Below are 22,764 nucleotides of genomic sequence, written 5' to 3'. Positions count from 1 at the left end.
CTCAGCTTCACCAGTTATCAGTTCATGACTAATCTTTCATTTCTACCACCAACTACTTTTCATCAACTCTGGGATTATTTTAAAGTATATTCCAGAGATCTTATGATTTTCTCTGTAAACCTTTTTATAATTATGTCCAAAATAATCAGGACTCTCTTTAAAAACATAACTAAAATACCACTATCAGACCTATAATAATTTTTATATTATTTCTTTAAACTTACTGAACATCTCATCAGTTTTCAAATTTACCCTTTACTTTTTTAAAAGTGTGTTCAAATCAGGATTTCAATAAGTTTCATATGTTACAGTTTTTGATATGTCCCTTAAGTCAAATCCATGAAGGATTTTTCCTTGCAAATTACTTATGAAGATAACCCTATTTGTCTTATAGGGTTGTCTTAGAGACTGGACTTCATGGTACAAATCTCTCTCTCTGTCTCCTGTAAATTAGTTAAGATGAAAATAATTAATACTATGGACTTATCTGATCACTAGAGATAGAAAAGCTTCTTTGGGAAATAGAATGTATAGATAAAATTTATTAAATCTATTTGTGTATAGATAATTGGAAAAACATTTGGGAGTAGAGCAAGTATGTTGGGTTTTTCACAACTGTATTGAGAGCAATCTAAGTGTTATGTACTTAGAGTGTATGAATTAGTGCCATTTAAAATCTTATAGAAAATACACAACATATACACTGAGTGGCCAGATTATTATGATCTCTGAACGCATAATAATCTGGCCACTCAGTGTATATCCTATATCAGTGGTTGGCAAACCGTGGCTCGCAAGCCACGTGCGGCTCTTTGGCCCCTTCAATGTGGCTCTTTCACAAAATACCACAGCCTGGGCGAGTCTATTTTAAAGAAGTGGCATTAGAAGAAGTTTAAGTTTAAAAAATTTGGCTCTCAAAAGAAATTTCAATCATTGTACTATTGATATTTGGCTCTGTTGACTAATGAGTTTGCTGACCACTGTCCTATATAATAAAAGGCTAATATGCAAATTGTCCCCTCGACCAGGAGTTCGACCAGCAGGAAGGCTGGCCAACTGCCCATGTCCCCTCCCCATGGCGAGGCTGGTCGGACCCTACCCATGCACGAATTCATGCACCGGGCCTCATATATATATATATATATATATATATATATATATATATATACACACACACACACACACACACACACACACACACACACATACACATACACACTGAGTGGCTAGATTATTATTATTATGTGTTCAGAGATCATAATAATCTGGCCACTCAGTGCAGATTTATTAAGTAACACTTGGATTTGTTTACTTCTTTGGCCTAAGTGTTTTTGTTAAATCAGGTTTTAGTTCCATAAAATGGGGGAAAATTCTTAAGGAAGAAGGTGTTTCAATTCTGAGTCTTGGAAAATAGCCATATTTTAAAAATTGTGAACATTGTGAAATAATTGCTTTTTCGTAATAGGGCTTTGCTAGTAATTTCATAATGTAGGCTCTCCAAAGATATGCCCTTTGTCCTCAAAGAAGATGATTTATAGTTTAAATCTTCACTGTTAAATATTATATTTTTAAATGTATAACACTTAATATTGTTTTAAGAGAAGAATTTTGTATGACTGCCATTCGAAGAAAATAGAAGAGATTATTTTAAATTTTGTTTGGGAGGAAAAAATAGCTTTGGGTTGAAAGAATTAAAATATTAATTAAGAGCATAATAGCTTAGAATACAGAGTACAGAACTTTTTCTGTTAAGGGCCAGATAGTAAATATTTTAGGCTTTGTGGGCCATACTGTCCCTGTCAACTAATTCTTCCATTGTGATAGGAAAAGTAGTCATAGACAATATGGAAACATGGTGTGGCAAGTTGGGAAAAACTGACATCGTGACAACATTGAGTTTTATCCATGAATATGTGGAATATCTCTCCATTTATTTAGTTCTTTGATTTTGTCCATCAGAGTTTTATAGTTTTTCTTATATAGATACTAGTAGCCCTGCACACGAATTCGTGCACCAGTAGCTCTCTGCGGGGCCTGGCCGCTTCGCGCCCACTGCCCAGAGGCTCTCTGCAGCCCAGAGGCCCATCCGCGCCCCAGCCTGGCCAGAGGTCCATCCACGGCCAGGGTGGAATGCTTGCCTCATTGCTGCAGTGATAAAGCAAGCATTCCGCCAGGCCAGGCGCTAATGCTACCCACTCTCAGCTGCAGCCCCCCGGGACTGGGGGACTCTGGCGGGGCTGAGAGGACTAGGTGCCGCCATCTTGTGGCTATGGGCGCCACCATCTTTGTGATGGAGTGATAGTTAATTTGCATGTTACCCTTTTATTAGATAGGATTGGCCTAGGGAAAAGAAAAAAAAGAAGGTTATTTCTGGAGAACCTGCTCCACCACAAATAGCACTACACTGAAAAGATACTTAGTAATCTCTTTTGGGCATACCTAAAGCTTGGGGTTTTCCCTAAAAGTAGTCCCTTCTCTGACAAATTTTGGCCTGCTCAGCATGGGAAATTTATAAGGCTATTCTGAAACTATTAACTCAGAAACTTATTTTATTTGATTATAAAAATCAGTATAGGTTACTATGTGAAAAAATGGGGAAAATATAAGGAAGTAGAGAAAAATCTCACAAAGGAGGCAAATAAGGTTAATATCATGGGAAAATATCTTTATGAAGTTTAAAAATATTTTTAGTTATATATTAATTTTATTTATTGATTGATTTTTGGAGAGAGAGAAAGGGAAGAAGAAAGTAAGGTAGGTAAATAGAGAAACATTGATTTGTTGTCTCATTTATTTATGCATTCATTGGTTGATTCTTTTTTTTTTTTTAAATATATTTTATTGATTTTTTTACAGAGAGGAAGGGAGAGGGAGAGAGAGCTAGAAATATCGATGAGAGAGAAACATCGATCAGCTGCCTCCTGCACACCCCCTACTGGGGATGTGCCCGCAACCAAGGTACATGCCCTTGACCGGAATCGAACCTGGGACCTTTCAGTCCGCAGGCTGATGCTCTACCACTGAGCCAAACCAGTTTCGGCCATTGGTTGATTCTTATATGTGCCCTGACTGGGGATCGAACTTGCAACCTTGGAATATTGGGACGAAGCTCTAACCAACTGAGGTACCTGGCCAGGGCCAAAAAATATTTTAAATTATATATTATCTGCACTCTTTTGCATCCTTTTCCCAACAAAATGTTCTTATAGCATTTTTAACGTTATTATAACTTTTTATTATGGTAAAAAACAATACCATAAAATTTACCATCTTAACCATTATTAAGTATACAGTCCAATAGTATTAAACATGTTTGCATTGTTGTAAAACTGATCTCCAGAACCTTTTCACCTTGCAGAACTGAAACTCTACCAGGGGTCCTCAAACTTTTTAAACGGGGCCAGTTCACTGCCCCTCAGACCGTTGGAGGCCCAGACTATAGTTTAAAAAAAAACTATGAACAAATTCCTATGCTCACTGCGGCCCCGGGATGAGTCGGCTGCTAAGCAGGACAGGCAGCAGCACCCGGCGGGCCGGATAAATGTCCTCGGCGGGCCGCATGTGGCCTGCAGGCCGTAGTTTGAGGGCCCCTGTGTCTATACCAATTCCTCCTTTGCCTCTTCCCGTATCTCCTGGTAACCACCATTCTACTCTCTTTATGAATTTGACTACTTTAGATACCTTATATAAGTGGAACCATACAGTATTTGTCCTTTTGTGACTGGCTTATTTTACTTAGCATAAAGTCTTCAGTGTTCATCCATTTTGTAGCTTGTGATAGGATTTCCTTCCTTTTTAAAGCTGCATAGTATTCTGTTGTATATACTAGTATATACCACATTTTGCTTATCTATTCACCCACTGATGGACATTTGGTTGCTTCCACCTCTTGACAATTGTGAATAATGCTGCTATTAATGTGGGTGTGCAAATACTAGCATCTCTTTGAGAACATGCTTCCAGTCTTTTTGGATATGGAAGGTGGGGATATACCTAGAGCCTGGATCATATGGTAGTTCTATTTTTAATATTTTGAGAATCTGCTGTACAGTTTTACATTCCCACCAACAAAAGTACACATCTTCACCAATATTTGTCATTTTCTGGGTTTTTGTTTTTTTTCATAGTAGCCATCCTAATGGGTCATAAGGTTATTAAAACTGTTAATAAATTTCTTAGATGGTGGCATTTATTTCTAATTTATGTGCAGTATAGGGTAATCATTTTCCTAATTTTTTTTTCATTAAAAACTAATGAACATTTTTTTCATATTTCAGATTATTTTCTTAGGATACATTCTTAGAAATGAAATTAATAGATCAAAAGCTATATAATTTTAAAGCTTTTTGTAAGTACTGCCAAATTGCCCTCAAGAAAGGTTTTGCCAGTTGACACTGAATTAGGGTGTTAAAGCATCTTTCATTTCACCCATATCTATGCTGAGAATTACCTTACAATTATCTGTGACTGAGCAACTGACAAGTGCTATCACATTGTATTTTAATTTGCATTTAAAAATTTTGTAAAATCTTTTTTTCTCTCCATGCTATTTGTACTTTTCCTTTCTTTCTCAAGTGGCCTATTTACCCATTTATCTGTTTAAATCTCAATGTTTTGAACAGATCATAAAATAAATTAATTAGCACTGCAAATATGAAGCTATCAAAACTTTTCATAAATGCAGTAAACAATCATGGAATCCATTAGAAGGAAACTTATGAGACCTCTGGGCACATTTAAAATTACCAAAATATTTCTCTGTGATTAAGGGTTTCTGGCTGCAGATTTGCAAATTTAATTATCTTAACAAGCCCTTTCCTCATTATCTGGAGGGAAACCTTAGGTCAGCTCCTGTCATTTTATGGCCAGTTTGCATTTTGTGGAGTTTGCCTCAGTGGTTTTCCTACTATATGTGGCTTTTCTGCTGATAATGAGATTGCTGCAGAGAAGGCATTTCTGAAGGCAGATAGAACAGGGAGATGATATGTAGTTTTTCCGTTGGACTGAACATGTTTGGAAAAATAGGAGGTAGAACAATGAAATAATCCAAATATTATGAGGAGGGAGACAAAAGTTTATATTAGAATGGTTTATGTGATAAAAGAAATGTTATACCCAGTTCTTTTTCTTTAGAAATGTATTGTAAAACAGATACTCAGATGCTTAGCTAAAATATTTAAAGCATGGCCTGTACAGCACCCTATGTTAGAAAAACGCTGTACTCCTCATGGCCCAGTTGCCTTCGTGTCATCAACATAAGTAAATATTGTGACGGAAATGGGTTTCCACGTACCTTAAGTGCTTTAGGTTTGTTCTCATTTAGACAGAAAATAAAAAAGGTTCATGTTTTGAAACTAATTTTAGATGATTATGGTAACCTAATAATAGAACATAATGCAGTGTTTTCCAGCACATTTTAGAGAAGACCGCTTAGTCAATGTTACCATGGCTCTGTTCTTCTTTTTTTTTTTTTTTTTTTTTTTTTTCTGGAACTCCTTTGATGTGCAGTGGCTATCTGTCTTGGTTCAAAGAGTAACAAACAAAATGCACAACACATCCTATGGAGCTTTCTTTAAGGCGAGTGTTGGCAGGCAGTCCCTGTGCATTTATTGGGAGATGTGGTTTGACCTAAGGATGTACAGATTGTTAGGATAGTACCATATTTATTTATTTACTTAATTTTATTATTTAAAATATATTTTTATTGATTTCAGAGAGGAAGGGAGAGGGAGAGATAAGAACATCAATGATGGGAGAGAACCATTGATCAGCTGCCTCCTGTGCCCCACACCTGGGGATCGAGCCAACAACCCAGGCATGTGCCCTTGACCAGATTCATACCCAGGACCCTTCAGTCCGCAGGCTGACGCTCTATCCACTGAGCCAAACCAGCTCCCTCAGTCAATTTTATGAGGCAAACCACTTGTGACTTGAATGGCGCTTGGGAACCAACCGATCGCCTGAAATATTTATTCTTCCAGGCTAGGAAGACGTGAATTGATGTTTCCGGGAGGAGAGTGCAAAAGTGTGACCTTCTCCTTAGGATCTTGGTCCTTACTCCAGACTGACAGAGCAGAATTTCCAAGAGTACCAAATGCCCTCTTTTTGCCACCTCTACTTCGAAGGTGAAGACTGTTCTCAGCAATCAGACATTCTAGAAAATGTTGACAGATGCACAGTTATTGTGAAGGGCCCTAGAGGCACCTGCGGAGGGACTTCAATCACATTAATGTAGAACTCAATCTCCTTGGAAAGAAAAAGAGGCTCTGGTTGACAAATGGTGGGGAAATTGAAAGGGACTGTTTGCACTCTGCAGTCATGTACACAACATGACCAAAGTGTGTTACATTGGGCTTCCCTCAAGATGAGGTCTTTGTGAGCTCACTTCCTCATCAGCGTCGTTATTCCGGAGAATGGTTCTTTTGTTGAAGTCAGAAATTTCCTGGGCGAACAATATATCTGCAGGGTTCGGATGAGGTCAGTCAGGCATGGCTTGTTCAGTATCTCAAGCCCAGAAAGATGAGTTAATTCCTGAAAGAAACGACATTGAACTTGTATCAAATTTAGCTGCTTTGATTCAGTAAGCCAAAACAGTTAAAAACAAGGATATCAGAAAAATTTTGGATGCTATCTATGTTTCTAAAAAAGGAACAGCTAGTTCAGCAGGCTAACCAATAAGATCTAAGTTGTTCAGCAAGATGGCAGATGATTCCTCAGACTTGTTTGTGTGATATTTTAAGGATGCAATAAAAGCCATGCATTGATTTGAGGGGGGTGGGTGGGGAGTACCAAATGCCTCTCTAAGTAAGGAATCAGACAAATATAAAAAACTGCTCTGTTATTTTCTGATTCTCCCATCCTTTGTTAATTCTTATTATAAAAATTTTAGGTTGACTATGACCAATCAATTCACATTTTGTAATGTTCTTTATTTAGGTTTAACTTTTTAAAGGGGCTGCTCCTAAGTAGGTCAAACTTTGACATTTTGTAGGCTATCATTAATTTTCTACTGAGATTGGCAACTATTATTTGGTTTGTATTTACTGAGCAACTCAAATGTATAAGTTACCTTGTTTTCTATTGAAGAAACATTTTTAATACCTAAGCTTAAAAGTGACAAAGTATAGGTTTATTTTATAGCAATAATTTATTTAGTACAATCTAGTTGAGAGGCATGAACTTTTTTGAAGTATTTTTTATAGGATCAAACCAAAAAGCCCTTATATTATGAAGTATCCCAAGGAGAACTAATAGTAATTAAGTCAAACTTTCAAACTACATGTTATGACTCAAGTTGTAGAAAACTCTCCAGCAGGCAGTGCTAATTTTTTAAAATATATTTTTATTGATTTCAAAGAGGAAGGGGGAGGGGAAGAGAGAGATAGAAACATCAATGATGAGAGAGACTCATTGATCAGCTGCCTCCTGCACAACCCCTACTGGGGATTGAGCCAGCAATTAGGGCATGTGCCCTTCACCGGAATCGAACCCGGGACCTTTCAGCCTGCAGGCCAACGCTCTATCCACTGAGCCAAACCAGCTAGGGCGGCAGTGCTGATTCTTTAGCCAGCTATGTACTTGTATGACTTTGGCCAACAATCTTTTGGATTTCAAATTCCTCACCTGTAAAATGGAGAGGTTAGCTCACCAGTTCTGTGACAGTTTTGTTGTGTCTCCAGTGGTTTTTAAAGGAATGTAGTATTCCTTTAAATGTCTGAGTTGATTCTGTTCTGAATCAGAAGTCAGGATGCCTCCTTTTTAGACCTGGCACAATTGAAACCTGGAATGAATTATTTGCCTACTGATAAATTTAGTGTGATGACAGAATCAGAGTTAGAACTCGGATCTCCTGACCATTGCATCTCAGATGATTATCTGACAAAGCCCTGAATGTCAGATCTATGTGTCCCCTCTCTCACTTCCTATTCCCTCCAAAGCCATGGCATGCAGTGTTTATCTAATGACTAGAGGCCCGGTGCATGAAATTCATGGCGGGGGGGTGTCCCTCAGCCCAACCTGCACCCTCTCCAATCTGGGACCCCTTGAGAGATGTCCGACTGCCCAGTGGGATCAGGTCTAAACGGGCAGTCGGACATTCCTTTCACAATCCAGGACTGCTGGCTCCCAACCACTCGCCTGCCTGCCTGCCTGCCTGATTGCCCCTAACTGCTTCTGCCTGCCAGCCTGATCACCCCCTAACCACTCCCCTGCCAGCCTGATTGACACCTAACTGCTCCCCTGCTGGCCTGGTCCCCCCAACTGCCCTCCCCTGCAGGCCCGGTCACCCCTAACTCCCCTCCCTTGCCAGCTTGGTCATCCCTAACTGCCCTCCCCTGCTGGCCTGGTCCCTCCCAACTGCCCTCCCCTGCTGGCCTGATCGCCCACAACTCCCCTCCCTTGCAGGCCTGGCCCCTCCCCTGCTGGCCATCTTATGGCATCCATCTTGTGTCCACATGGGGCCGGCCATCTTTGACCACATGGTGGTGGCCATCTTGTGTGTTGGAGTGATGGTCAATTTGCATATTACCTCTTTATTAGATAGGATTATCTAATATGACATTTCTTTCCTGCCCGGACATGGCCTCAGAATCCTTCTCAAAGCGACAAAGGCATCTAACTAGATGTACACTGTTGGAAGTAGAATCTTTAAAATAAAAAAGCCCACTGTAACTTCTCTTAAGGGGATTTACTTACATTGTTTAATTCAGGTGGAGTATTGTTGCTTTCTCTTTAGTAGTGGTTCACAATGTGATGATTCCTTTTTAATTTAAAAAGAAACTATAGATTCCCACAGGACTATGAATTCAGTTACACTTAAATGGATTTTAGTTTTATTAATCACAATATCGGAATTCATTTTTTTTAAATGAGCATACATATTTATGAGACATTTTACATGCTTATAAATGATACCTTCCCACCCCTTTCCACTCCCAACAACAAGACTCAGGCATTAGAAACCATTACTCTATACCACTTTGTCTTTTTTTTCTCCTTGGTTTCAGTTTAAATTTTTTAAGTAGGGTGAAGTTTTTTTGTTTTTATTTTTAAAATGCATTCTTTTTTAAAAGTTATTTATTGATTGAGAGAGAGAGAGGTGTCAATTTGTTGTTGCACTTAATTATGATTCATTGGTATGTGCCCTGACCAGGGATCGAATCCACAACCTTGACATACTGGGATGACACTCTAACCAACTGAACAACCCAGCCAGGGCAGGATGAAGTTTTTGTTTTAAGAGATCTCAGTGATTTTCATACTATGTGCTGTAGAGTCTCAATTCTACCAAGTGCCTCATGGGAGACCCCCTTCCCCATTGTCCCCCCTCTTCCAGCTTTAACCACCCTGTCTGCTTCAAACTATTATATATTGGGGTTCTTTATGAGATTTCATTTGGATAAAAGATTTCACAGCTTAAAAAATATTGAAAACCACTGCTAATCCCACCTTCCCATTTTACACAGTGTTTCAGGGTTACCCTATTAAAATAACCAGGATGAAGAGCGCGATTGTCCGACTTACAGGCCACTCTTCATCTCTCTACCTGAGCTGCTATTCATGGAACCCCTGGAGGATGTAAGCTGACACCACCACCAGCTGAGAGAGCAGCACATGCTTATATGGAAAGAAAAATTGTTTGCGTTGTAATACCAGGGGATTCAAATCTGTTCCACCCTTGAATAAAAGGTTATGTGCTGTACATATTTGTAAATGGTTGTCTTGTTTGGGTGTGGGCTTCTCTCACTTTTTGGCATGGGTGGAGGGATGGTGAAACCTTTCTTTTTAAACTTGATTTTCTTATAAAACAGTAAAGAGCTATGCCATGGGCAGAAGACAGTTTCCTCTTTCTTTTCTCCCAGTGCTGTGTCCTTCCCTATTGTCTTTGTGGCATGCTTTACCTTGACCTTATTTTAACCACTGTCCAAGCAGCCTTTGGTCTCTTTCCTGGATTTCACCGTTTATCAAAGCACAACTTCAGGGCTCACTTCTCTGCAGTGCTCACCTATTGCCATTATTACATCAACATGCCAACAAGATATCATGCCTGCCTGGTCTGGGCTACTTTTTTTTTTTTTTTTTTTTTTTTTTTTTTTTTTTTTTTTGGTGGCCTAAGGTTTTAGCATGAAGCCAAAAGTCCCTCCAAAGCTCAGTGTGATTCCTAGGACTTGCTTACCTCACTTGGACGTTTGGGCCAGGTGATCCAGAATAACGCAACAGTGTCTGGTGACAGTTTGCAGAGGCTGCTGTGTCCATCTCATCTCCACACCTGGGTGTGGGGTGTTAAGTGTTTCCCATTTATATTCTTCTTGGTTGGTAGGGCCTAGGTAGTGCTGACTGCCCCCGAAGACCCCTGCCAGGCTGCCTGCTTGCTCACCCTCCTCAGGAAGGTCATCTTGTATAGAAACACTTTTCTGTTAACTGTGGGAAAGCCAAACATTTCACTTCAGTCAATATTTTCAGCCTCCTGTTTCTCATCATCAGAAATGACTTTCTCTGGCCCACCTCACTTTTTACTAAAGCAGAAGAGCGAAAGTTAAGAATACAAAGGGAAGAGTCCTGACCGGGTAGCTCAGTTGATTAGAGCATTGCAGGTTCGCTTTCCAGTCAGGGCACATCTAAGAATTAACCATTGAATGCATAAATAAGAGGAACAACAAATCTTGTTCTCTCTCCCCCCTTTCTCTCTATCTCTAAAATAAGTTTTTAAAAAAAATAATGTAAAAGGAAGAAAGAAAACACAGGAAAGCCTTACATCAGACATCTGATCATTAGACAGTTGAGCAGTAATTTTTGCTTCTAAGTCATAAAGCTGAGATGTAAAGGAGATTTTGGGAACTTAGTGAAAGACTTCACTTGAGCAGGGATTTCTTCTTGTCATTTCCCACATGGAAATTAAAAAGCTATTTGCTATTTTTACTGGGAGATATTTTCCTCTCATTTGTCAGCCTTCTAAGTCTCTCTTCTTTCAGAATGAGCTAGAATGGTTGATTGCAAATTCTTTATCCACCTAAGGAAAGACTGTACGCAAACTTTAGTTGTCACAGCATGTCATCAACACCACTCTACAGAAAGACTCACCCAGTTCTCTGCCAGGAAAAAAGTGTGGTGAGCAACATAATGAGTTAGAAGGACCCTTAAAGTATATATGAACTTAATGTGCTTTGGTGGACATATTTCACTAATGGTAACTTAGTTTTTTCCCAAGGCAAATTAGGAACTGGGAGATGTTAAAATGTCCACTGCTTGTATCTGTGGCACTGGAATTATTGATTAGCTTGTGATAATCACAACCAAAGTGACTGCTGTTTCAAGTAAAAGGAGGGTAACCTCAAGGATTCTGACCCAGAAGTTGTTTTAAAAAGGCACCCCTAGAAATCTGAGTCTTGTTAACTGTAATGTGTCAATATCAATTTCCTTTGATAATGTACATAAGATATCACTAAGGGGGGATGCAGGAGACTTTTCTGTACTTTTTTTTTCTCCCCAAGGATGAGTCTATGGTTATAGAAAGATAAAAAGTAAAAACAAAAAACATAAAATCCTGAGAAGAATAATGACCATTCCAAGTGAGACATTTTAAGTCTGAATTCCCTCCCTCCCTCCTTCTTTTTTCCCTACCTCCCTCAGCTGTGCTATTGAGGTATATTTCACATACATAAGTCACCTATTTTAGAGTAGTTAATTAGTTTTTTTCTGTTTCCATTGATTTATTCACGAAGTTGTAGAGCCATCACCACAATCTAATCCTAGAACATTTTCAACTCTCCAAAAAGGAACTTATAGGCATTAGATGTCATCTGTGTACCCCATCTTCCCCCACCCCGTCCGCATCACAGGCAACCATTAATATGCTTTTTTGTTGTTGTTGTTGTTGTTCCTTACCTGAGGATATTTTTCCATTGATTTTTAGAAAGGAAGAGAAGAGACAGAGAGAGAGAAACATTGATGTGAGAGCGAGACATCAATTGGTTGCCTCTTGCATGCACCCCGACCAGCCAGGGTCGAGCCTGAAACTGGGGTACGTGCCCTTGACCGGAATTGAAGCCATGACCCTTCAGTCCATGGGCCGATGCTCTATCCACTGAACCCCACTGGCTAGGGCAATAATATGCTTTTAAAAAATTACATGTTTTTATTAATTTCAGGAAAATAAGAAGGGATAGGGAGAGAGAAACATTTATTGGTTGCCTCCCAATTGCACCTGGACTGGGGACTAAACCTGAAATCTGGGCATGTGCCCTGCCCAGGAATCACTTGGTGCCCTTTTGGTACACAGGATGACACTCAACCAATTGAGCCACATCAGCCAAGCATCATTAATATGCTTTTTGTCTGTATGGGTTGGCCTATTCTGGACATTTAATGTAAATAGAGTTATACAATATACGGACTTTTGTGACTGGCTTCTTTCATTTAGTATTCTAGTAATGTTTTCAAAAGTTCATCCATGTCATAGCATGTATTGGTTCTTAATCCTTTTTTTTTTGCCAAATAATATTCCACTGTATGGATATACCACATTTTGTGAATTTATTCACATTTAGGTTGTTTTAATTCTTTGGCTAGTATGAATGATGCTACTGTCAACATGTGTGTATAATTTTGTGTGAACATATGTTTTCAATCCTCTTGGGGTAAATACCTTAAGTATAGAATTTCTGGGGCATATGGAGACTATGTTTAACACTGAGGAACTGCCAAATGGTTTCCAAAGTGGCTGCACTGTTTTATACTCCCACCAGCAATGAATGAGTGTTTCAATTTCTCCACACCTCAGGTGTTTCCTAAACACTGTGTTTTTATTATGTTTACAAAATATTTCCTCTTGTCTTGGTAGGTGTGGGAGCATGGAGTTGAATGATAATTTGGAGGAAATGAAAGAAATGAAAATCAAATAAATTATTTTCAGATTGGCTCAGCATAACGCTGGAAACCTTTCAGCCTTGAGCCTACAAACCTTCCTGTTTGACTGGATATGACATTACCAGGAATTTTACTTTCCTGCTTTTATTCTCCCCGAGGAGAAAAAAGAAATATGTATTTTCCTCAGCTAGACATGGAGGGTTCAAACAAACATAAAGGACCCCTGAGTTATTAATAATTCCACGGGAACATGGACTTGGTTTATGCCCAGATTTGTTTCTCTAAAATCATTCTCTTGGTGCTTCCTCTGCGCTGTTCTTCACCAGAGCGTAACTTAAGAGCTGAATCAAGGTTTGTTCAGTTGGTGTTTGGAAAAGAAACGGTGACTGGATGCTGGTCAGCTGGCTCAGGGCCGTTGGCAGGCCTGCCACAGGCCATGCTTTCTGCAGGCCGGAGCCGCTCGGGCTCTTAAAGGCCTGCAACAGGCGGTTATGTTTGAATTTACCATCTGAGCTAAGAATAACAGGACCTTTTATAATCACCATGGCAGTCAAGTCTGGAGATTCCGTAAGTGGCACAGTGCATCAGCTAAGATAAAACCCCATCTTCTGTGCTCTGGGCAGCCCACTAGGGGAGTAGGCTTTTTTATGTCAGTATATAAATATGACAATCCTACTGTGTCCTGGCACTATTGGTTACTTTTGGTCATATAGTGACAATAAGCAAGTGATTTTGCCTGCTGAAACCACTGTAACAGAGAAGGCCCGCCTCTTATGATTGCCTCTCTCACATCCCACCCGTTTTTATTCTTGCAGAGCAGAACTTGATGAATGATATTTGTTTGCAAGGGTAGATTCTCTCCAGATTTTCATTCGCATACCTAGTTTGAGCCCTTGACACTCTCCTTGTGGGTAGAGTTCATTACTTTCAGGTAGGGTCTAGGTGAGTGTTGGTCCCTAGGGCCTCTCCAGTGCTGTTTTAGCTGATCTCCTTGAGCAGTGACTAGCCATACTTCCTCTAAGAATTCACTGAATGTTTTACTCAAGTCAGGAGAGGACCCCATGTTCCTAGTTTCTCTCCATTTCAAAGTCCTCTTAGGCACATTTATTCAGTGAGTCTTGTATTATCTCTGTCAAATCTATATCTTGCTTCCATTAAAATGAGGTTGGGGGGGTGTATGTGTATAGGGGTGTGTGGTTTGAACACCTGCCTACTTATTACACCATGCAAATTGCCTACCATTTTATTAAGCTTATATTTTAGATTAGACAAAAACAAGATTTTAAGTACATCAATTTCAAGGGTCAATTTCATATCACCATGAAGAATTTAAGATTAGGATAACAGTTGACGTGTTTTCTGTTGCCTAACCAATTGTGTAATTTCTGCAGTAGTTAATGTATTTGGCTTAATGATATCAGTTGGAACTATAAAGCACTGAATTCTAAATATATACAATGCATATACGTATATTTCTTTTGCCTTGTTTGTGGCCCAGCCATGCTTTGACCAGATTGAGAGTTCATACACCTTCCCAAACTCTCTAAAATAGCCATGGAAGTTTCTAGCAGTTTTCAATTTTTAAAAAACTGATCTTCAATACATATTTGTTCACCTGGCATTGTGTTTGTCCTGGTCTTGGGAGAAAGAAGACTACCTGAAAAAGCCTGGTTCTCATGGGTGAGGGGAGTGGAAAACTGGCTCTTCCTAATTTTACATGCACCTTTTTTATTACTGACCACAGTAAACTCAGAGAGGCAGCCTGTCTGACCTGCCACGTCTCAGGACCAGTTCCCTATGTCTGTGACGATTTCTAAGGCAGTAAGCATTTATCAAGCATCAGTCACCATTAACACTTCATATAGCTACCTTCAACTTGAGTACCGTGAGTGGATTTATCTACATTACAACTTATCCACAGATACTCATCCTTTTATCTCTCTGTGACATTTTCACCTTTGATGGGCTTCTGATTATATCAGTGTGGATTTATAACTGGAGTTCTGAGTGAAATTTGAGATTCGATCTTCTAAATAAAACATGTCCTATGCTGTCTAGTATGGTAGTGAATAAGCTGTACATGGCTATTTAAATTATAATTAGTTAAAATTAAATTCAGTTCCTCGCTCACACTGGTCACATTTCAGACCCTCATTAGCCTCATGTGGCCATTGGACAGTGCAGATAGAACATATCCATCATAACAGCAAGTTGGCTAATTGTAGACTTTTCTCTACCCCCAGAAGATCCAAGGAAGCCATTAATCACAGGGAAGGAAAAGTTTGCTTAGGTGCTGGAAAATTTCTGCTGTCTGTCCTGGCCTAAAATGAGAAGAATAAGTAGATGTGCCACTTGTGCTCTTTTTTATTCTGGGCAGTGTTTCCTGGCTGTGTTCTTTTGTTTGTTTGTTTGTTTGTTTGTTTTCAAAGGTCTGTGAATGGCTAGTAATCAGACTTGCTCATATTCAAATGGAAGTTTAATATTCTGAAACAGTATGTACATTATTATCTACTATCTCCTTCCATTAGAACCAATACTTCTAATTCTAGGTCCAGGAGTGAGATGAGGGTAAGTTAAAATTTTACCAAGATTTGATTACCTGAGGCTCCTGGGCATGGTTGTACCTTTCCCCACCTCCTTTGTTCCCTAGCTCTCACTCTCTCTGAAGCACTTCGGAGCCTTTCCCACTCTCCTTTAACAGGTGCCTATATTCTTGCTTTCTTTCTCCTAAGTTCCTAGTCCCTTCTTTAGCCTCTGTAATTTGTTTCTTGAGCCTACACAGCCCAGCTGGCTCATTTCTTTTACCTCTTTGACTTTCTAAATAAATTTTGCTTACTTAAACAAAGATTTGTTTATCACTATTGACCTGTTTTCTAATGGTACATCTATGTATGAATTTCATCTTACTCAGGTTTTGTCTTTTGGGGAGTTCAGTTTCATTTTGGTTTAAATGTATGCTATTGGCTTTTTAGTTATTTGGGGATAGTTTTAAGATTGGTTATTTGTTAATTAAATTTATCCACCTTGAAATTTGAATTTACAAGTTATAATTTATAAATAAAAGAATTGAGCACAAATCTCTTTCCTCAGTCCTCCACATATGACTGTTAAGTTATTAATGCTTTTGTATGACTGATATCTAAGGGTTGAGGCTGCTGCATACAAACCGTATAACATAGACAAACAATGTGTTAGCTCTCTGGGAAGGTTCTGGCAATTAACTGAAAGACCTTTCCTAAGCAATGTGAACATTCCTTCTTTAATTTCCATTAACTTGAATAATTCTCAATGGCTTGATGGTGTCTACATCAAAATTATATCTAAATTCTTCACCAAACATAGGCCAAGCATGTAATGCTGAAGAGAAATTTAACTCCCTCCACCCCAACTACCTCATCACCAGCCTATGTTCAGAAACCTCGTAAATGAGGTTGTGTGAGTTGTTTTTTAAAAAACTTATTTAATTTATTCATTTTTATTTATTTATTTTTTATTACTTCTCACCTGAGGATATTTTTCCCATTACTTTTCAGAGAGGGTGGAAGGAAGGGAAGGGGGGAGAGAGTGAGAGAGAGAGAGAGAGAGAGAGAGAGAGAGAGAGAGAGAGAGAAACATCAATGTGAGAGAGATACATCGACCAGTTGTCAGGAGACAACACGCCCCAACTGGGGGCAGAGAGTAAACCCACAACCCAGGTACATGCCCTTGACCTGGAATTGAACCCTAGACCCTTCAGTGCTCGGGGCCAACACTCTAACCACTGAGCACACCAGCCAGGGCTTTTAAAATTAAAATAATAATAATCTTCCTGAGGCCTGGAAAAACTTATTCTATAGCAATTAGCCAGTTCTTGCCATAACCTCCAGGGGAAATCATTGGTATGCTGTGGTGACTATCCTGGGACTTGTTCTCCACTCTCTTCTGTGACAAGCAGGAGTACCTCCTATTCTTGTTACAGCACTTCAAGAAGGGCTTTTACATTCTCTCCGTCAGGAAGCATCATTCAAATTATTTATTCTGTTGTTATGTTTCATACCTACTTGTAATTGGTGGCACTATTTGTTTTTTGGTTTTTTTTTGTCCATGGTAAATTTGTATGTAGACTATTATACAATACTCTCCTCCAAGAGTAAAACCTTGGATTAGAATCTAGAAAATTGGAATTTCTGCTCTCCAGACCTGGATCTTAGATCTAGTCCAGACTTAGTGCCAATCCTATCTAATAAAAGAGTAATATGCAAATTGACCATCACTCCAACACACAAGATGGCTGCCCCCATGTAGTCAAAGATGGCCAGCAGGGGAGGGCAGTTGTGGGCAATCAAGCCTGCAGGGGAGGGCAGTTAGGGGTGACCAGGCTGGCAGAGGAGGGAAGTTGGGGGCAACTGGGCCTGCAGGGAAGGGCAGTTGGGAGAGACCCAGGCCTGCAGGAGAGAGCAGATAGGGGGGACCAGGCCTGCAGGGGAGGGCAGTTAGGGGTGACCAGGCCTGCAGGGGAGGGCAGTTAGGGGCAATCAGGCTGGCAGGGGAGCAGTTAGGCATCAATCAGGCTGGCATGGGAGTGGTTAGGGGGTGATTAGGCTGGCAGGCAGCAGCGGTTAGGGGCAATCAGGCAGGCAGGCAGGCAAGTGGTTGGGAGCCAGCAGTCCTGGATTGTGAGAGGGATGTCCAACTGCCCAGGATCGGGCCTAAACGGGCAGTCGGACATCCCTCGAGGGATCCCAGATTGGAGAGGGTGCATGCTGGGCTGAGGGACACCGCCCCTCCCCCCCATGCATGAATTTCGTGCTCCAGGCCTCTAGTGTCATTATAAGTTCATGAATTATAGAAACATATAATGTTTGCTTTGAATATGATTTTAGTCATCATGTGTTCTGATTCATTCAGCCCCTACTTTGGCTTCTTGCTCTCAGGATTCTGTTTTTCTCAAATGCCTTTGGTGCCCACTTCTTTACCTCAGAGACTATGTATGGTAGTACCTCTGGCTATACATTTTTCATTCTTAACTGTGGTCCAACATCTTGCTCCAAATGCATACATTTGCCTTGTCTGGGTGCTAGCCATAGATTGTGTTTGAACCCAAGAGTGGTTTGTGCTATGAATGTGGCTATTTGTTTTGAAAATACACATTTTCCAGAATGGCATCCATTGACCATCAATGAACCACAATGAAAAGCATTGTCTTGGCTTCAGTTCTTGATTTTAAGCATTTGAACCATGTTTCAAGGCTTCTCTTCCTGGGATTTTGTTTTACCAGAAGCTTCTGGCAGGATATAGATTAGTCTGAGGAAGAGATCCATAGAAGTCAGACAATTGATGTACCTATTTTCTACATGTCGTGGAACTTAACTAAATTTTAAACTCATAAAGAGCAATGGCAAAAATTTTTTTTTAAGTATTTATTTCAGAGAGGAAGGGCAAGGGAGAGAGAGATGGAAAACATCAATGATGAGAGAGAATCAATGATCAGCTGCCTCCTATACACCCTCCTGGGGATTGAGCCTGCAAATCGGGCATGTGCCTTGACCAGGAATTGAACTTTAACCTCCTATTTTATAGGTCGATTGTCAACCACTGAACCACACTGGCTGGGATCCCTTTTAATAACAAGAAGAATAGAAGTTGAGAGAGATCAAAGATCGAAGAGAGAAAGACCTTCATTTAATTGAGAGGCATTTGTCCTAAAAATATAATAATGAGGGCCTTTTCCGTAGAGTCTAGGAGTGGGCTATGGTACTCAATAGCATCCTGTGTCACTTTCAAGGTAACATGTGTCTACATAGCCTGGCACTGCTCAACTCCAGTCACAGGAAGTACAGTGTGAGTGGTGCCCCCAGAATTAGCAAAGTTATGGTTTCTACCTTTCCATATCTTTGGCTATGTTTCTGTTAGATTATTTTCCCACTTCCGGACTTTAATAAACATGTACAGCATAGGTCTATAGAATTTCCAGTGAAACAACTAACTGCTGTTTTCAGTTAAAATATTTCTTTCTCCATAGTTAATATATAGTATACCTTCAAAGTAATTCTCTTATGTTCTAATCTTAGCATCTGATGCTTTATACAGGCTCCCTTGCACATATCGATGTGCTTTTAGAAAGCGAACCACTGTACTAAAGTAGGTTTACATGTGAACAGGAAAGGTGTGGTGTATCTTTCATTTCCTTCCTTCTGTTCCTCGCTCCTGAAAATGTGCTTTCAGTGAAGAGGGGGAAGTCTCTGGCTCTCCATTACAGGCCACCTATGTAGGCTACCTTCTTGTTCTCCTCCACTGTTTAGCTGAGACAGCTGGCAGTGAGATTGGGCGATTCGTGTTTGTGGGAAGGTCCTGAAGGATCTGTTGGGGATGGCCAGGTATCAGAAGTGCGATTTGCAAGTTTAATCTGTTCCAACAGAATATTTCTGTAGTATTCATCCTATACTGCATAAAGAACAGTGGGAGAGTTCACATGTGGGCATGATGGTCTGGAGGTATCTGTAACCTCATACCTGGGCCAGTTTTCCCAGCATCCCAGACCAGATCTGGTGCTCACTGTTCACACTGTAAGTTCTTCCACTGAACTTGACTCTTCTTGAGAGCAGGATGGGAGGGATCTTGTTTACTGTCCTAACATCACCACTGGACTCTCATCTGCACACCCAGGACTATTAAATGGGTGGTACTCACTGCCAAAGGCAGGCTGTCAGTGACTTCTTATGCCCAGTCATCTCCACCAAGCTGTATCTCTGTCTCATACTCAAACAGCTGAGGCAGCACTGTTGTTTCTGCATGACCAAAAGGACATTCCCATATGACTCCTCTCTGCTGTTATACAGTGAAATGTGATCCTTTGGTACTCCTTTTTTTTTTTTTTTTCATTTTGCACTACCATTGTAGTTATATAATTTTACATAGCATGGGAAAATGAAGTAAGGCTGTATTTTTCTATCTGCCATTGGGAAAAAGGTTTGCCTCAGATGGGGGCAGCACAGAGCATAGAACCTGGCTTCTAGTAGATGCCCCTTACATATTTTTTGAAAAACTGCTGGAATCGCAGCATATTTCCACTCACAAGTTGTTTTTTCCTACCAATCTCTTTATTTCTTTGTTCATCTTAAGTTGGGGAAGACTTAGATGGTGATACTGAAATCCTTTAAATCTGGGCATGATAGGAAAGTGTAATCACAATTTCAACATTCTGTCATTCTCTGTTCATCTTTCTTTATGGAAAAAATAATAATTATAGTGGTTCTCACTGACACAATTCCAAGGATCAAATCATTTCTCATGCCATTAGTTAGATATTAAGATATTTTACCTAGAGGTAATATCAGTTTCTTATAGAATTTAGAAATTACATTCTTGCCCAGTATTGTCCTTCATCTCCCCACCCCACACATTTACTTACAAGAGAAAACTAAAGGAAGGGGAAGTTGAATTTTTACTTTTGGTTGAAATTGGCTTTGAGCATCACTTGATTTGATAATAACTGGAAATTCACTTAACTCAAACTGTTTTGTCTTCCCACACATTTCGAATGAATGCTAAAAGGAAAATAACCTCTGTAGAAGCAGAAGGGTTATTTTTAGATTGCACTCCTATATTTGGGCTGCATTACTCAGATTTTATTCCCGCTGGGCCCGGGTCATATTTTTGTGTACTGTGCTTGATGGCTTTTCCTTATTTGTCTCTTTACCCAGAAGCACCTGGAGGCCAGCACACTCAGTACACATGTCAGTTTGTAATCTAAATAAATCTTGTGTCTTCTTTGTGGTCCGTTTTCCTCTGCCCTTCCCCCAAAGATCAACAGGTTAATTTGTTTTGGCTTTACCTCTTGTTTCAAGTAATTTATTTTTCCTAGTTACCAGTGGCAGTCCGTTGGTAGAATGAATACTCTCTCCATTTTTTCCCCCTGAGTTCTAAAACACCTTTCTTTCCCATTTTAACAATATATTACATTTAGAAAATGTTAGAGAAGTAGTCTAATGAATTCTTTTTTTTTTAATGAGAATTTGATTATTAATATTCGTGGCACTGATTAGCCAGCAAGTTTTGAAACTTAGAAGCATTTAGTGGGCTCATTTAGAAGATTCCTCAGTGGAAGCCTTTCTGCCCAACCTGATATGTCAGCAGTGGAGGTTATTGATTTAATATGTTTACTGAAGATACTCCTGGTTTTGATTGAGCAGAGTATGTTTCTTGTCCTTTGTTCTCCATTACATGTGAAGATTTTCCTGTCACCAGTGAATCATTTAGCTTTTGGTTTTTTTTTTTGGTAAGTTGTATTTTTTTTTATTTCTGTGAGTAAAAAAAACATGCAAATATGATGAAAAGGAAGACCTACATTTACTTGTAATCTGTCCTGACCCTTTGTGTATTCATTCTGCTCCCAATTTTGAAGTAAATACAGTAGAAAGATTTCTCCATTTGTTTACTTTTATCAGGTGGTCAATAGTGTGGTCCTGAAGTTTAAAAACTTGGTGAGAGTAAATAAGGTTGTTTAAAACCTTTTAATTAAACTTCCTGGTTGAAATTCGAAGGAAGAAGGCTTAACCCTGCCACGTGGGCCAGCTTCTGTTCTTAGCAAGCCCTGAGAGACCCTTCAGCAAAGCCATGCTCTGGGTGGTGGTTTCCATCTTATGGGTGGCCGTGGCTATTTTCCTGCCTATAAATAGTTCACTATGTTGGAATGCATGTCAAATAGCTTTCTTCCTCACCGCCCATTTTAATAGCAGAATGTTTGAGATAATGGAACAGTGTGAGAGGGATAAATTTAGCTCTGTCAACTCACTAGTGTAAACCTTAGTTGATTTTAAGTTTAAGGCCCATCATTAACTCTCTTCCCCCTGCAAATGGAGTTTCTGCTGTGATATAGAAGAGGCAAACCACATGACAAATCTACTATTTCTCTGTGGAACTGTAGAAAAATAGGTGGGCCTCTTATCACTTCCTTACAAACAGATCCTCACAGGTGGCCGGGGGGACTAGACTCATGTAGCCTTTGTTACCTGGAAGTCTGACTGCGGTAGTACAGAGAGTAGGGTAACTGGAAGCAAACACTGCAATGGAGTGAACAGGGTGGTGGTATGGATATTGGGGCTGAAGCCTCTTTTACAAATGGAAGTCCCCTTAGCCTGGGAGGCAGTAGTGTTCCACAGTGTAACATGGAGCCTCTTCCTGGGGTTGGGTTTTTTCTTTTCAAGCAAATTAAACACTTAAAAAATAGAACAGGTATTAATTAAGTTGACCAGAGACTTCCAAGTCATGTGAATTTAAGCATTATTCTATGGCACATTGAACTCCTTTCATCATTCTATCATAAGAATAAAGTTTTTTTCTGTTGAACAACTGCATACTTGCTGTCAACATGTCTTTTGCTGCTTACAATGATGTAGAGGTTAAAACCAATTAAATTCAAATATTTCTAGCAGCTAGGTAATGTACCTGAGCATGGAAAGGAAAGCAGTCATTCATTTTGCACATCAAACACACAAGAATATTAATTTCCACCTATCTCCCATTTTTCTCGGACATGTGACACACCATCTTCTATTTTCTCAGTTAAAAAAAATCTTTATTGTTGAAAGTATTACAGATGTCCCTCTTTATCCCCATTGAAATCCACCTTTTTTATTTTTTTCATCCTAACTGGAGGCTATTTTTTAAATTGATTTTTAGAGAGGTTGGAAAGGAGGGAGGAGGAGGAGAGAGAGACACACACACATCAGTTGGTTTTCTCCTACATGTGTCCTGACCTGGGCCAGGATTGAGCCTGCAACTGAGGTACGTGCCCGTGACTGGGAATTGAACCCATGACCCTTCTCCTCCGGCTGATGCTCTAACCACTGAACAAACTGGCTAAGGCTATTTTCTCATTTTTTATAGAAATGGAAGTCCAAGAATTATTTTACCTTCCTT

The 22,764-nt window shown here is 39.7% G+C and overlaps 1 protein-coding gene across 5 annotated transcripts in view; it reads left to right on the top strand.

Moving 5' to 3' along the window:
- DAAM1 (dishevelled associated activator of morphogenesis 1) overlaps positions 1-22,764 on the top strand; it is a 181,938-nt gene that overhangs the window by 16,014 nt on the left and 143,160 nt on the right. The window lies entirely within an intron of this gene.

The sequence above is a fragment of the Plecotus auritus genome, assembly GCF_963455305.1.
Source record: "Plecotus auritus genome assembly, chromosome: 1".
NCBI lineage: Eukaryota > Metazoa > Chordata > Mammalia > Chiroptera > Vespertilionidae > Plecotus > Plecotus auritus.
The sequence above is the reverse complement of the archived record's forward strand: the minus strand, read 5'-3'. Positions and strand labels throughout refer to the sequence as shown.